The 14,726-nt window shown below is 41.0% G+C and overlaps 1 long non-coding RNA gene across 1 annotated transcript; it reads left to right on the forward strand.

Annotated features, from left to right (window-relative positions):
• Positions 1-4,952: 4,952 nt before the first annotated feature.
• On the forward strand, positions 4,953-7,393 carry LOC109531073 (uncharacterized). Its single transcript, XR_002171113.1, has 3 exons — positions 4,953-5,072; positions 5,436-5,523; positions 6,015-7,393. It is a non-coding gene; the product is annotated as an uncharacterized LOC109531073 (long non-coding RNA).
• The last annotated feature ends 7,333 nt before the right edge of the window (positions 7,394-14,726 follow it).

The following is a 14,726-nucleotide window of genomic DNA, read 5'->3' on the forward strand; positions in this document are numbered from 1 at the left end:
TGTACATACTCTTATTTTGTATACTGAAATAAAGATAAGTATTTATAAAATTATGAAAAATTTTTTGCCATGAATTTCATCTTCATAATGAATGATTGTGTCTGTCTGATATTTAAAGCAACTGTGTTTTGTTGTTGCTCTGTTCAGTGGTGATTGAAATGAAGTTTAATTTGCACTTCCGGCGGTATTCTGATCTTCTGCAACCTTTCATAATTAAACAATGAATAATTGTAGCAGTAGTTAAGGCAATCGAATATGTTGATATGAAGCTAACAAAACGGTGTCATTCTGAACTTATAAACATGACAAGAAGAAAATCTAGCTCCAGGTCGCGTATGACCAAAATTAATAGCTCATACAAATAACTTCCAAAAAGTAAATAAACATAAAATGACAAACAACTGGTCAGTGTTTTCAAGTCATGACTTTAAAAGGGGTACAGCCGATTCAAGTAGGTGTAGAGAAAAAAAAATGCTCAGTAAATTCAATATTTAGTGAGATGACATTTTCACTTAAAAATGTAGCATATATAAATATATATGTTTACAAATTACCGTATTTTCTGCACGAGTAAGATGACATTTCACTGAAAAATGTAATACATATAAAGATGTACATTTACAAATTACCATATTTTCTGCACGATACGGGCAACTAAAAGCATTCAATTTTCTCAAAAGCCGACAGTGCGTCTTCTAATCCGATCTGAAGCATTCAATTTTCTCAAAAGCCGACAGTGCGTCTTCTAATCCGATCCGCATTATATATGGATCAATATTCAGATTTCTTGGATGCAGTATTTTAAATGTTCTGTGAAGCGCTTTGTTTCAGCTGAAGCAGTTGTGAAAGCTCTTTATATATAAAGCTGTACAGTACTGTATTGTATTCCCTTTAGTGTAGCTCCATCTAGTGGATGCATAAGGCAACCGCAGCCACTATTGTAGCTTCTATTCTCTGCGCCTTATAATGCGATACGCCCAATGTATGAAAACAGTTTTAAATAGGCCATTCATCGAAGGTCTGCCTTATACTTGGAAGTGCCTTGTCGTGCGGAAAATACGATAGTTTAGAATTAAACTACAGGATTTTCACAACAGTTTGCTGCGAAACAAACCTTGCTTAGAATAAATATGACAAATCCCTCAAAGTGCTGGAACAAGACGTTTTAAAACCTTCAGGTGGTTGCAGCCACAAGGGAAACATTTACTTGGAAATTCCACCATGAAAAAAAAAACAAAAAACCCACCAGCAGGGAACATGCAATGTTTTTCATCACAAACACAGTATCGTTTTGAGAAGCTGGCCTACAATGCCCACATGTCAAATCCAAAAGAAATCTGATTAATGTGAGAAACAAAGGCAGTGGGTTGGCTTGTCAGAGGGAAGATGGTGTGGTTTTGTGTGCAGCACATGTTACCCTCTGACCAGCCTTGTGTTACTTGAAGTGGTTCTCATGATTTTGCACGGACATAAATAGCGATGAAAGATGGCGCTCCATACTGTGAGGCCACATGACGCGGACTCAACATACACCCACTGGAGTTTACTTTCTGACCGCAGCATGTTTAACACATCAAACCTCAAAAACAACTTCAAAAACTAAGACATCCTCCCAAGATTGAACTGAGTGCAGACATTTTGTTTTACGAACTGTTTGTTACGAGCAGACGTACGCCAACGGCTACTTTGGGTCCCAACATATCGGCGCAACAAGGGCATGCTGAGGGTAAACTTTGCTGTCGTTGCTGTTTTTCGCTTATTTCATATTTAAGGTCTAGAAGTGTTTTCGTACAAACATTTACCATAATTATGACTTTACTAGCGTGCTAGTGATAGACCGTGATGCGTTCCGACTTCGATCACAAATGACGAACGTCCTCTATTTTACCGACTGGCTTTCTGGAAGTGCGGCAAAAACATGAAGCAGGCAAAAAAAAAAAAAAAAATTGGTATGGACGTGTTCCTTAGATCACAACTGAGCATAAAAAGACTGTCGTTGGTTGATCCAAAAGTGTATGTATTATAAAAATGAAATTGTATCCCTGTCGTTGCTGTTTTTCGCTTATTTCATATTTAAGGTCTAGAAGTGTTTTCGTACAAACATTTACCATAATTATGACTTTACTAGCGTGCTAGTGATAGACCGTGATGCGTTCCGACTTCGATCACAAATGACGAACGTCCTCTATTTTACCGACTGGCTTTCTGGAAGTGCGGCAAAAACATGAAGCAGGCAAAAAAAAAAAAAAAATTGGTATGGACGTGTTCCTTCCCATGAGCGCTAACGTCCATTGCTAACTGCGTCTGTCTTTGAAAATACCAAAGCTCACACCCACTTTGCGCCAGACTTGTGCTGGGCATGAAAATAAGGCCCGGTGTCGAAGGATTGAAGAAATAGTGTTGAACAAATCTGCCTCACAGTTTGGAGGCTCACGGTTCAAATCTACATTTTGGCTTTATGGTGTGGAATTTGCATGTGCTTCCTTTGCTTGCGTTGGTTTTCTTCCAGTACTCCCGACTTTGTCCGGCTGTCTCAAAACGTTAACGGATGACTCTAAATCGTCCTTACAGTAGGTGTGAAAAGGAGTGCGAATGGTTGTTTGTCTATACAGTATGTTCCAGGATACACCCTGGAAATCATTCCAGGGTGTATCCTGCCTGAGCTGGGATATGCTCCAGTTTACCCGAGATCCTAAAGAAGACAAGTGGTACACAAAATGGATGGATGGATCCCAGGGTTCCAAAAGCAGAAACAGGCAGTGGGGGTCATATGCAGTGTACTGTGGTATTCCGGTTTTGGAGGGGGCTGTAGTGCATCTGATTGTGTGCAGGTGAGCGAGGGTCTGAGGGAGCGTGCACACGAGCCTGCCTGTCAACAGCACCAAGGTCTCTTAAGTCACTGGCATTCCTCTGTGAAGCAGATGGAGAGGAGAGGTTTATGTACGTCTGTGCAAATGCTTTTAGATAGAGTACCGTAGCTAAGACATTGATTCGGAATATAAATACCGTGGAAGTTTGAAAGTCAAGCACTGCTACGGTCACACGTAGCGATTCAACTAAAAGTTCCTCGGTGAGAATAGAAAGCAATAACGGCAAAAGCATTTTTTTGTGATGCCGCAGATGGGTACTGGCGAAGGCAAAAGGAGAAAAATGTGACGATGCCGACCTCTCTGCCCGTGTCAGCGTTCAAATAAATCCTGACGCAATTTATCGCTATCATGGCCCAAAAGGTAAGTTTGACACTCGGTGTATTTCATCACAGCATCGAGATTAAGACGGACCTGTTTTTACAGTCGACCTGGTCAAGTGACCCTCCGAGCAACCGTTGTTATCATTAAGCCGTGCAACTATTCATCTCACCCCAAACTAACCCTCGCTCACTCCAACGCCGTCCGCAGAATATTTCACGTCGAGGACTGCTTGTGCAAACATAACAATCCTGGTTGTTAACCTTAATTTGGTCCACATTCCTTCATTTTTAAGTCTGTCAACACAAAGCTGGAGCTGAGCAGCTGTCTGACTCGCTAGATCGACCGACCGACCCTCATCTGGGTTGTAAAGCGTATTTTTGTCCAGAATAAAGACAAAACAAAGTCAAAATGTAAAAAAAATAAAAGAATGGGATTAATCACCGCTGTACTTTCTTTCGACATGTCTTTGTTTGTCAGTCGCTGAGTATCTCTTCATGGTTCGGTGTGTGACCTCTTGTTCTGTGGGAATTGCCTTGTAGTAAAGAAAGTAAAAAGGATGTTAATGGACAGCAGTGAAAATATCAGGGGTTAATGTCTGCCCGAACAATATAATACCAATTGCCTTTGTGCTGGGAGCGCTCGAGATAACTTGCTGTGAATGAGGGAGACAAAGAATTTGGCTGGAGTGGTAAAGGCATTCAAATGTACTGACCCGCACTGTAAATGGACTTTTGTAGACCCCCCTCTGAAACCCCCACCCTCACCCTCAAGCCTTTAAATAGGACCCTGGCGGTATGCGCTGTTGAAGGACTTTTTTTTTTGTTTGTTTTTGTTTTAGTTGTGAGTGTGTGCGTGTTCTTAAGAGCGTTGCTGGGAGATAGCAAATGATGCAAAGCATGCACCTTTCTAAAAAAAAAAAAAAAAAAAAACTGACATTAAACCAACCGACGGGAACAGAATGTGACACTACCACGCGTTTACACCGCACACGGAAACTAATCGGGCCACTTATCGCTGAGACAATGTCAGGTGTTAAAATTATTCTGCTGTTTGTAGAGAGCAAAACCTCTTTAAATAATCGCGATAGCATACTCTAATGTAGCTTTTCCCCCAACGCAGTCAGTTTGTCAGTTGGTTTATATCAGAAAAAAAAAATATATATATATATATATATATATATATATATATGTATATATATATTCATTCATTCATTCACTTTACGATACGCTTTTCCTCACAAGGGTCACGGGGGGTGCTGGAGCCTATCCCAGCCGTCTTCGGGCAGTAGGTGGGGGACACCCTGAACCCGATGCCAGCCAATCGCAGGGCACACAGCAACAAACAAACATTCGCGCTCACACTCACACCAAGGTAGAAAGGGTTCTGTCAGTCGTCATCTGTACCTGTGGGTACAGGTACAGATGACGACTGACAGAACCCTTTCTACGATGGAACTTTCCTGTACGACTGAGAGCCTCCACAAACACTCACACCAAGGGACAATTTAGAGTGTTCAATCAGCCTGCCACACATATGTATATTGTTTATTTTAATAAAGTTAGTCGCGATCGCATTCACACTTCTTCCCCGGTGGTCTTCTTTTTCAGGTATTTTTTCAGATCATCAGATGAGGTTGTCATGATCCTGTCTTCTTTGTCTTGATTGTGTTTCAGCTCCAGCTGGAGTGAGGGGCGGTTCCCTCCAGCAGGCGCACCTGCGCCGCGTTTCCTAATCACGACTTGTATTTTAAGGACTGACAAGATGCCCAGTGATTGTCAGTATTTAGCTCACGACTCCCAAGTGCCTACTTTTCGAGGCATTCTTGACATTTCTTTTGCCACATAGCCTTGCCTTGTTAGTTCATCGTATGTTTTTGTTCTTGTAAGTATTTTCCTTGTGTATTCTCGATGTATGTTTTTGTATTGGATTCATTTGTCCTTTGAGTCGACAAGCAATTTACGTTTTTCTTGCTCCTTGCCTTTTGCGAGCATTTTTGCTTTGTTCTTGCCTTTTCCGGGTTCTTTGTTACCAGCGTCCTTAATTGTACTTTGTCGGTCTTGCGTTTTTGTAAATATATCAATTCTACTTATTTCTGTCTGCGCGTGTGGAATCCTTGTTCTGTCCGGAATCTTAATTTCAGCTTGTGGATACATTGTTGTCATATGTATTTCTAGTTATTTTATTATCATTGTTGTGACATATTCAGCAGTAATCCTCTCTCTGCATATTTATTTTGATTCACAGTTTATGACAAGTGAGAATGTTAAAAGTGAGTCATGACGCCTTGGGTCTCTTGTGTGTTTGTTCCGCCGAAGTACAGCATCATCAAAGGGTGAGTAATATGTATTTCATTTCATTTGGTCTTGCCATGTGTTGAACACCTTTTTATATGATTTGATCACTACTCATGTTAAATTGTTGTTCAAAACATTGCATAGCTTAGTTTCATAAAAGTTTATGATGAGAGCAGTTTTGCCGTTATGAAATGTTTTGCTGCAATGCACATTTTAAAGTACTGTGCTATCTAGCACAATTTGTGCTGTCAGTTGTTTTGGGTGACATTTTTTTGTTTGTGTATTTTGTACAACATTGAAACATTTTTGTAACCAAATGTCAGTGCAGCCTTACGTAGCCAAATGAGCCCATTCATCCAATCCAAGTTTCCATGCTGTGTCCTTACCCTGTTATGTGAAACTGACCTCAAGTCATTTGTTTTTTGATGTTCACGATCTACTGAAGGAGAAGCACTTTATCTTCAAGAAACCAAACATCACATGACATGTTTTGAATAAGAAGAAGTCTTTTTTTTTTTTTTTTTTCCAGACAAAATTCCGCTTTACCTCTCCCAGATTCGGTGATCTATTTGCACCGTCGCAAGGAGGGATCATCAAGATGGATGAAAATGGCTTAGGGAGAAGAATGAGTGTGGTGGAATTAATTTGAATAAAATAAATACAGAGTTAAGTACGCTGGGAAAAGTAAACACTGGTCTGGGTAATCACAGTAAATCTGTTCTGGAGTAGAGGGATGGTGGTGGGGTGGGCAGCCAACGGTTTGTTCCTTGGAGGAGCTAACAAAGCCGGCGAGAACAGCTTTACTGAGAGAGGATAAAGTCAGAGAGTGACGGCAATGTCTGGCTGAGTTCAACTATGTCAACATCAGCGTGCAATTCAAAGGGAGAAGAAAGCGATCAAAGTACTCAAGGAACATATTTGGAAGGCGCTGGACTCTAAAGTACACTTTATGTTCATGAACTTGTATGCTAGCTAAAGCTAGCTAGATCTGGACATAATATAACCCAAAGGATTTTCACCACCCTCGTGGAGCCCCGACAGTGAGATAATGAAAAAATGCTCAGGGCTGTATTGCGATTGAGCATGATGATTTGATAAATGGAGCAGCTTGACACCCCCCCCCCCCAAAAAAAAACAAGGACCGCACATCACTTAAGCCACCAGGCCCACTGCCTTTGCTTTTCACCGCCCTGCGTGAAAGTGTTTTCCTCGACTGTAACTGTAACTGTTAGTTGCTTCGTTGAAGCCCAAAAATCATTCATAACCCGGCCACATTTTGATGGCAAGCGATTTTTGAACCTGTTGAATGGTTATCATCACACAATATTATGGAAACAGGCTTTCGTACTTTGTGTAACTGCATATTATTTAGTTTCCTCAAAATGGGTTAAGAATAATTTCCAAAATGTTACAATATAAATGATGAATTTTTCTCTTGACTGTAGATGCTTTGATCTTTGTCACATATAGAACGGATTGAAAATACGGTGGCGTAAAGAGGAAATCAATTTAGAAAAGTCACGTTACAGAAGATTCACCCAATTCATATCCCATTCAAAAACCAGTAAATAACAATTTTACATGTTTTTACATGTCTTTTTCAGATTTACAATCATATGATGAATTACAGATCTTTGTTGCAATTTACATTTATTGACGTTTTTATGTATCTGAGAACCAATGAATGGTTTTTATGAGCTTCATGGGGCCAAAATTGAGAAACATCGACTTTGTTGTCCCACTCTGTCTTAATTAGACTTCTGTGCTTGATTTGTGTACAACCAAGCATTTTGCATTCCATGTTTTGGACATCAAATGTGTTCTTGTTGGAAAGCTGTTTTTCCCATCGCTATACTACATCAGTCCATTAAGAACAGATGTCTGGAGCTTGTTTATTGCGAATAAATAATTTGCTCCCATTGTCACTTTGCTCACAAGTTTGAGCGTGAACTTCATTTTTATTTCCCCTTGTTTCTTTTAGTGCGCATGTGATCGCTATTCAGCCTTGTTTCAGTATTTGGTTAACCCCGACAACTCAGGTTGAGCACTGGAACATGCTGACAGGCTCAAGCTCAAGTGCTAAAATAGTTTCTCCACTTCCTTCCACAGCCGCAGCTGCAGACATATAGAGGGTTGCCTTTAACAGCCCAAATCCCCCCAATCTGATTAAAAGGTTCTCTGAAGATGTCCAAATGAAGTTTTAAAATCATTTTTTTTCTCGCAACAACTCAAACACATCAGTGTTAGAAATAAAAATTGGCTAGTGCAGACTTAAACAAATGTGTCCGTGAATATATAGCCACTTCCTCCTAATTTTTATTTTTTTTGTAGTGTAGGCTCTACATTATAAGAGTGAATTTTGAATGGCAGCCAGAGGCACCGATACCCCCCACCCCCTCCCCACCCACCGTCCCGTTTAATGGTTTCCATATTTCTCAGCCTGAGTGAGGTAATACAATTGATTTGGCAGCGGTCTAAATGGGAAGGGCAGACAGCAAAGTCATTACGCGTGATTAGCGCCATTTGCGGTGGTTCAACTGATTTGAGAATGATCCGCGTGGTGACATGAGCAATGGCAAATACTGTCTTTTTTTTTTTTAAACGGCAAACTAAAAATTAAACGGGCAGTGATATTCATGTGATTTTGAAGGGGAACCTAATGAGGATAAGCGTTGTGTTGAAAATGGATAGATACATCAGTAAAGCTATACAATATGTAGTTGTTCTGTTCTGTGATGATAAATAATTAGATTAAGCGTTTTGCATTTAACTTGCTTTGATTTGCTTTTCTGATTGTTATACTGGGCCTCAAACAAGTGGTACAATGAACAAAATGATGAGCTCACCAAAAATGGTCATCACATTCTGATCCAACCAAATATTTTATCCCGCTCATCTGTTCTGTCACAGATCGCAGCAAATCAGCATTCTTAGACCCCTCGCGCGGGCCGCCTGAAACATGATGAACTCCACCATGAACACTTTTAAGAGAATTCATCACACAAACCACATGTAGTCAGGGAACTCTGTTTGAGTGTGGTCAAACTATATCTACATCTCTGGCAGCACACAAAAGAAATGTCATCTTTAGACGGAGAAAAGACGGAATGCGTAAATTTACCAAACTACAAAGGCCCAACAAGGGATGCTGCATCTGGAAAAAAGGAGTCTGAACTCCATTTTAGTCAAATATCAGAGGAAGTCTAACGCGCTGCGATAGGTAGAAAAGGCAAAAAGCTTGATCTTTGGCTTCACCTCGAACTCCCACATCCTGCTTTGAAACGATTGCAAAATTTGTAATTGAAGTTGAAGTTGTCCATTGCAATTTGAATACGCTGTAAAACACAGCAATCAAAATTAAAATGAAATACAGTGGTACCTCTACTAACAAAATGAATTGGTTCTGGAAGAAATTTCTTAACTAGAGCATTTGTAAGTAGAGACGCGTTTTCTATGTAAATGCTCTAATCCGTTCCCCAAAATTCAGACAAAAATGTTTTGTAAAGCATAAAAATGCATCAAAATATGTACCAAATACACGTTACAATTAGGTTATTGCACAATAAATGAGAGTTGTGCATAATGTAAAGAACAAAGAATAAAAATAATGGTCATTTAACTTTTAACTGCGTCCTCTTTTTTTTTTTTTTTGCCCTCTTTATTTCATGTTCTCTCTCGGAAATAGTTTTTGCCTGGCGTTTTGTAAAGAACTGATCCAAGGGCGTTTGCTTTTAACAGTCCTTCGAAAATGTCCAAGGCAAACATCAGCATAGTGAGCGATCGGTGGTGAACTGGTGAACACTTTTTCTGGGTGAAATCACATTTACGTAAAATTATCGGAACACCTTATGGCCCGAGGGGCGAATGATGAGGACGCTGAATAGACACATTCGGTAGATGTCCCTCTTTGCCAATGGGATGCCAGGAAAATGAAACGTAATAGCCAATGGCAGAGCAGCAAAAGGTACGTTGCGATCAGGAAACACGGAGCTGCGAGTAGCAGCCCGTGCTGTATTTTAACCTCTTGTATCTTAACATTTCTTTCGTAATAAGAGGCAATATTTTCCTGTTGAGGCGTTTTGTAACTTTCGTATGAAGAGACGTTTGTAAGTCGAGGCACCACTGTACAAAAGTTCCAAAAGCGATGCCAAACGAGTGTTGCGCATCAACACTTGGGACTGATTGTATGAATGTCTAATGGGTACCATTCATGTCACAACAACCTTGACTTGAGGGTATAGAACAGGAGGACCACGACAAGGAGCGAGTTGGTGTGACGCATTCGAGCAATTAGCACACAAATTGCACTGGTTCCGCCCCGTGGACTCTTTGTCTCCTCATTTCTCCTCATTACCCCCGCTGCCCCTTTCATTGCCCCAGTGTGGGCTGCACATTTCCAGCGCTTTTATAAATAGTTCTACTGCTAATATTTACTCCTCACTTTCAAGCCCAGACAGAGAAGGAAAGCGGGCTTGCATTCTGTTGCTCGGGCAGGAGGCGGCAACTAACTGATGCCCTCATTAATTCCGCAGAAGGGGAAACAAACATTTGTCCTTTCAGAGCCTTGTGTGAGTTTGCGGAGGGGGCCCGGCTGAGTGACAGCAGCAGTCTTGTTAGGCAGGTTTGTATTACCGAGCCGTGTGTGCGTTTGCATTCATCAGGATGTGTTAGTGAGCCAAGTATTAACCCACAAAAGAAACCTGCAACCAGCAAGAGAATTTGCATTGGCTCGCAGCAAAAATACTGCATGCGGTGTAACATTCTGTCTGGGGCAATAAAAAATGTTAACTGTTGAGGATCTTGTCGCACTTTAGTACAAGTTTCACAGACAATGAAATCGTTTTGGCAAATCAACACTATCGACAGGATGAACCGTTTAAATGTGTTTTGTGTCTCCTGTTTAAATGTGTTTTGTGTTTGGATTAGTGCCTGTTTCTGAGAAAGAATCTCACACCGGAGCCACCTTGTTCGTCAAGTATCAACAAGAAGCATGATGACAAATATTTTATAATATCACTTATTATTATTATTATTATTATTATTACTATTATTGTAATTTTTTTTTAAAAACGAAGTTTAAATTTCAGTTGAAATTCTTAACATGATTCCTTAGTACAGTGAGACTGTAACCTGTTGGTAGTTTTAAAAAAAAATACTATTCTATACTATAATAATTTTTTTGGTGGGAATGGGAGACAACTGCCGTTTTCATGGAAAACACACACACACACACACAGTTTCTTGTATCAGCAATCATAATGATGAATGACATATAACTATAGTTAAGTATGATGCGGTGGGCCGGTGGGCGACTGCTTAGCATGATCGCCTCACAGTGCTGAGGTGCGGGGTTCGATTCCGGCTCCGGCCATCCTGTGTGGCGTTTGCATGTTCTCCCCGTGCCTGTGTGGGTTTTCTCCGGGTACTCCAGTTTCCTCCCACATTCCAAAAATATGCATGGCAGGTTAATGGAACCCCAAATTTGTGATTGTGAGTGTGAATGGTTATTCGTCCATGTGACCTGCGATTGGCTGGCAACCAGTTCAGGGTGTGCCCCGCCTACTGCCCGAAGACGGCTGGGATATGCTCCTACATGCCCGCGACCCTCGTGAGGATTAGAAAATGGCTGTCTGGATGCATGAAGTATGATTCACATGTTTTGTATGAACATACTTTGTATTTAGAAGTAAAGTCACACAGGGATCTTGTAATGTACTCTGTAATCATATTCTAGACGTAATTTAAAATTAAAGTTCCTGTAACCACTGAACTGGCTTGGAACAAAACAGGAATTACATTTAATGTTCATTCTTTTTTTTTTCGTAAATGACTCTTTTCTAATTTGTTTTTTTAAATCTTTGAACACTATAAGACAGCATTCATGTGTGAACACAAGCTCAAGTCTTTGACAAATTAATCCAGTGTACTGGAATTTTTGTTTTTTTTTTCTTTGCTATGAGTTACGTTTCGAATTACAGTCTGCACTTCCTTGCCTCCGACCAAGAGTGTCAAACGTTGGTAAATGAAGATGAAGTTGTGTGAACCACTATTTCTTCTTGCGGGTCCTTTTTACCTTCCATTTCTCCTTCCTCTGCGGTGAAACCAAAGTCTGCTCCTTGAAAGTTTGAAGGCTGGCTTTACATTCCAACACAAATGGATTCCCTCAAGATTTTGCGTCACGATTCTCGTTCCATAATGCGCGCAAGCACAATTCGAAGCTGTCAGCACCCGTTACCCTACATAGATTGCAGTGGCAGATACCTGGCTTTTGGCATCGCCTCTGTGACGACAGCTATTCATGACAAACACATTACAGAATTCATTTGGCCAATCTGAGGAATTGATGTGGTGTTCCTTGCTTCCTCTTTAAACTGTAAAAAAAATGACATATCTCACCCAAAACTAAGCATTTTATAAAAAAACGCCGCACCACTGTTCAACTTGGGAAGAAACATGACTGATGCATTATGAGCCTCTTATCACATACTTGAGCATAGCAGCGCAAATGCGCAACACCCCTCACTTCCTAAGTACATTTGACAGCAAGGACGCGGAGCACTTTCCAGTGATGGACAGCCTCCTGAGCGTGGAAGCCCTCGTGTTTCTCTTCGGCCCGCCAACTGGGGATTAGCACTACCTCATTGACTGCTAACCCCCTCAACCCCTCCCCCAAGCGCTCTCTAACCTTGGCGGCCCATTGCCACGTCATAACATCACGGACTTGCCGCGCTTTCTCTTCCCCTTTCACTTCATGTCAACGTCCAGCGTTTCTCGGTGCATCGCATGGCACCCAAGCTTGCCCCAAAGAAAAGAGAATTAAGGATTGTATATTTCCCCCTTTCAGGCACAGTGGTTACTACAGTGGACAGATTATCATTTTATCAGGTTAGAGGGTTAAAATTATTGGTGCATGAATGAGTTAAACAAAAAAAAAAAAATCCCACCAAACCATATATGACCAAAAGTGCCCTATGCGTAGTGCAAACATATAATAATCAATTTCCATAGACAGATTAATGCAAGATGTGAAAGTCAAGGCCCGGGGGCCAGATCTGACCCGCCAAACTGTTTCATGTGGCCTGCGAAAGCAAATCAAACATGGCAACTCCCATGATGCTTGCTAAAATATGGACCAAAATGTCAAATTGTCATATGTAATGAATAAGAGAGATATTGTAAACATGTTTTTGTTGCCAAACACCCCATTACAGTAACTTAAACAATAGTTGAATAAACCGTTATTCTTGACTTCTTTATATGATTTCAGTCATAATGGCCCTCCAAGGGAAACGGTAACTAAAATCTGGCCCGCGACAAAAATGGGTTTGACACCCCTGGATTAATGGATATGAGCATCAATGTTAGGGTAATTACACATGGAGCAGCATCACAGAGTTCAAATGAGAAATTTTGCATTGTACTCTAATATTTAAACAGCAAAATGTTCAACCAAGCCAACATTATTCTCTCTGCGGTCTGGCCTGCAGCTTTGAAGGGCAACATTTTTTTTTCTCCAAAATATGCTGCCTCTCCATCCATCCGTGTTGCGGCATAATGTGATTGTGCGAGGAAAGCGTGCAAGTCTAAATTCAAAATTTCGGCACTGTATTCAAAACCCATGAAAAAAAAAATCTTTTCAAAATCTGCGATATGGCAGGAATGCAAAAAAGTGAATGTCGCGAGAGTTCAGCGTTATAATATTATAAAATCAAATCCCAGTATAGCTTATTAATGCAAAATTTCACCAATGTGAAACAAAGGTTCCTTGACAGTGTTTTTCTTTTTCACCAATCGATAATAGTCAACCCTCTTGTGTCTTCTATCAGGCCTGCTTGTGTTTCAATGAGAAATGAAATCATCTGAAAGACGCAGCCAAAAAGCAAACCTGGAGAGTGTCTCTCCATTCGGAAATTCAGAAAGATTTGAATTGAGTGTGTGTTTGCTTCTCGCGGCCACTCTTGTGCACACTCTTTCAAATTGGCCTTCTGTGGTCAAGGTTAGCGCGGGCATGCCACTTGAGCGGCTTCAACAGATACGTAATTTCGGAATGCATTTATTCCAGCTCGCAAATTAGACTTCCCAAGCTTTTATTTGCTAAATCAACCATTTTAAGTTTGGACCACACAACACATACATGCTAGAGATACAAAAACTGCATGACACGTTGGTTCATTGCAGTCGTTTGGGATTGTATAACGGATGTCAGCGTTCGCCCGTGACCCTGACTCAGTTGGGAGACGCTTTGACCCTACAAATGAAAGGAGCACACGAGATGGTTCCCACATGAGCGACCCTGCTTGCTATTTTGCTTTAATCATCGTTGGCCCCCCGGACAAGAGGAACTATTTAATGTCTGTGTTACAAGCTCTTTCTGTTACCTGTTTCCATCCATGTTGAACGTCTGGTTGAAACTGCCACAAAAGGGCACAGGCCTGCGTGAGGCAGCAACCATTTCCTGCGCACCCTTTCTTTTACTGACAGAGCATGCTGCCTTTCAGCAATACGAAACACTATTCTTGAACCCTTTCAGGGACAGCGGTCACTACAGTGGACAGCTTATCATGTTATCAGGTTACAGGGTGCATGAAAGGGTTAATTGCCAATATTAGCTGACAATCACTTCATCACGATTCCATTGGAGAGCTGGTTAGCGCGTCGGTCTCACAGTGCAGAGGTGCAAGGTTCGATTCTGGCTCTGGTCTTCCTGTGTGGAGTTTGCATGTTGTCCCTGTGCCTGTGTGGGTTTTCTCCGGGTACTGCGGTTTCCTCAAAAACATGCATGGCAGGCTGATTGAACAATCGAAATTGTCCCTAGGTGTGAGTGTGGGCACAAATGGTCGTTTCTTGATGTATGACCTGCGATTGACTGGCAACCAGTTCAGGGTATCACCTGTCCGAAGACAGCTCGGATAGGCTCCAGCATGCCCGCGACACCCCTTTTTTACATTAACGTTAACAATGTTTAAACAAGTAATTATTCTTGACTTGACTGATTTCAAAACTATAGGTATCCATCAATTTGTTGTGTGCTGTGTATGCAATATGTGGAGGTGGTTAACCATTTACATGGTTTTCCAAAATTCATAACAGCCCTCCAAGGCAAACCGTAACGACAATGTGGCCCACGACAAAAATGAGTTTGACACCCCTGGTCTACAAATACACCTCTCCGTGCTTGAAGCAAATTAGAATTAAAAAAAAACAACAACTTTTTTTTTACACTGGTTGCAAATGTATTTGA

Source organism: Hippocampus comes, unplaced genomic scaffold (genome assembly GCF_001891065.2).
Source record: "Hippocampus comes isolate QL1 unplaced genomic scaffold, H_comes_QL1_v1.1 scaffold177, whole genome shotgun sequence".
Classification (NCBI taxonomy): domain Eukaryota; kingdom Metazoa; phylum Chordata; class Actinopteri; order Syngnathiformes; family Syngnathidae; genus Hippocampus; species Hippocampus comes.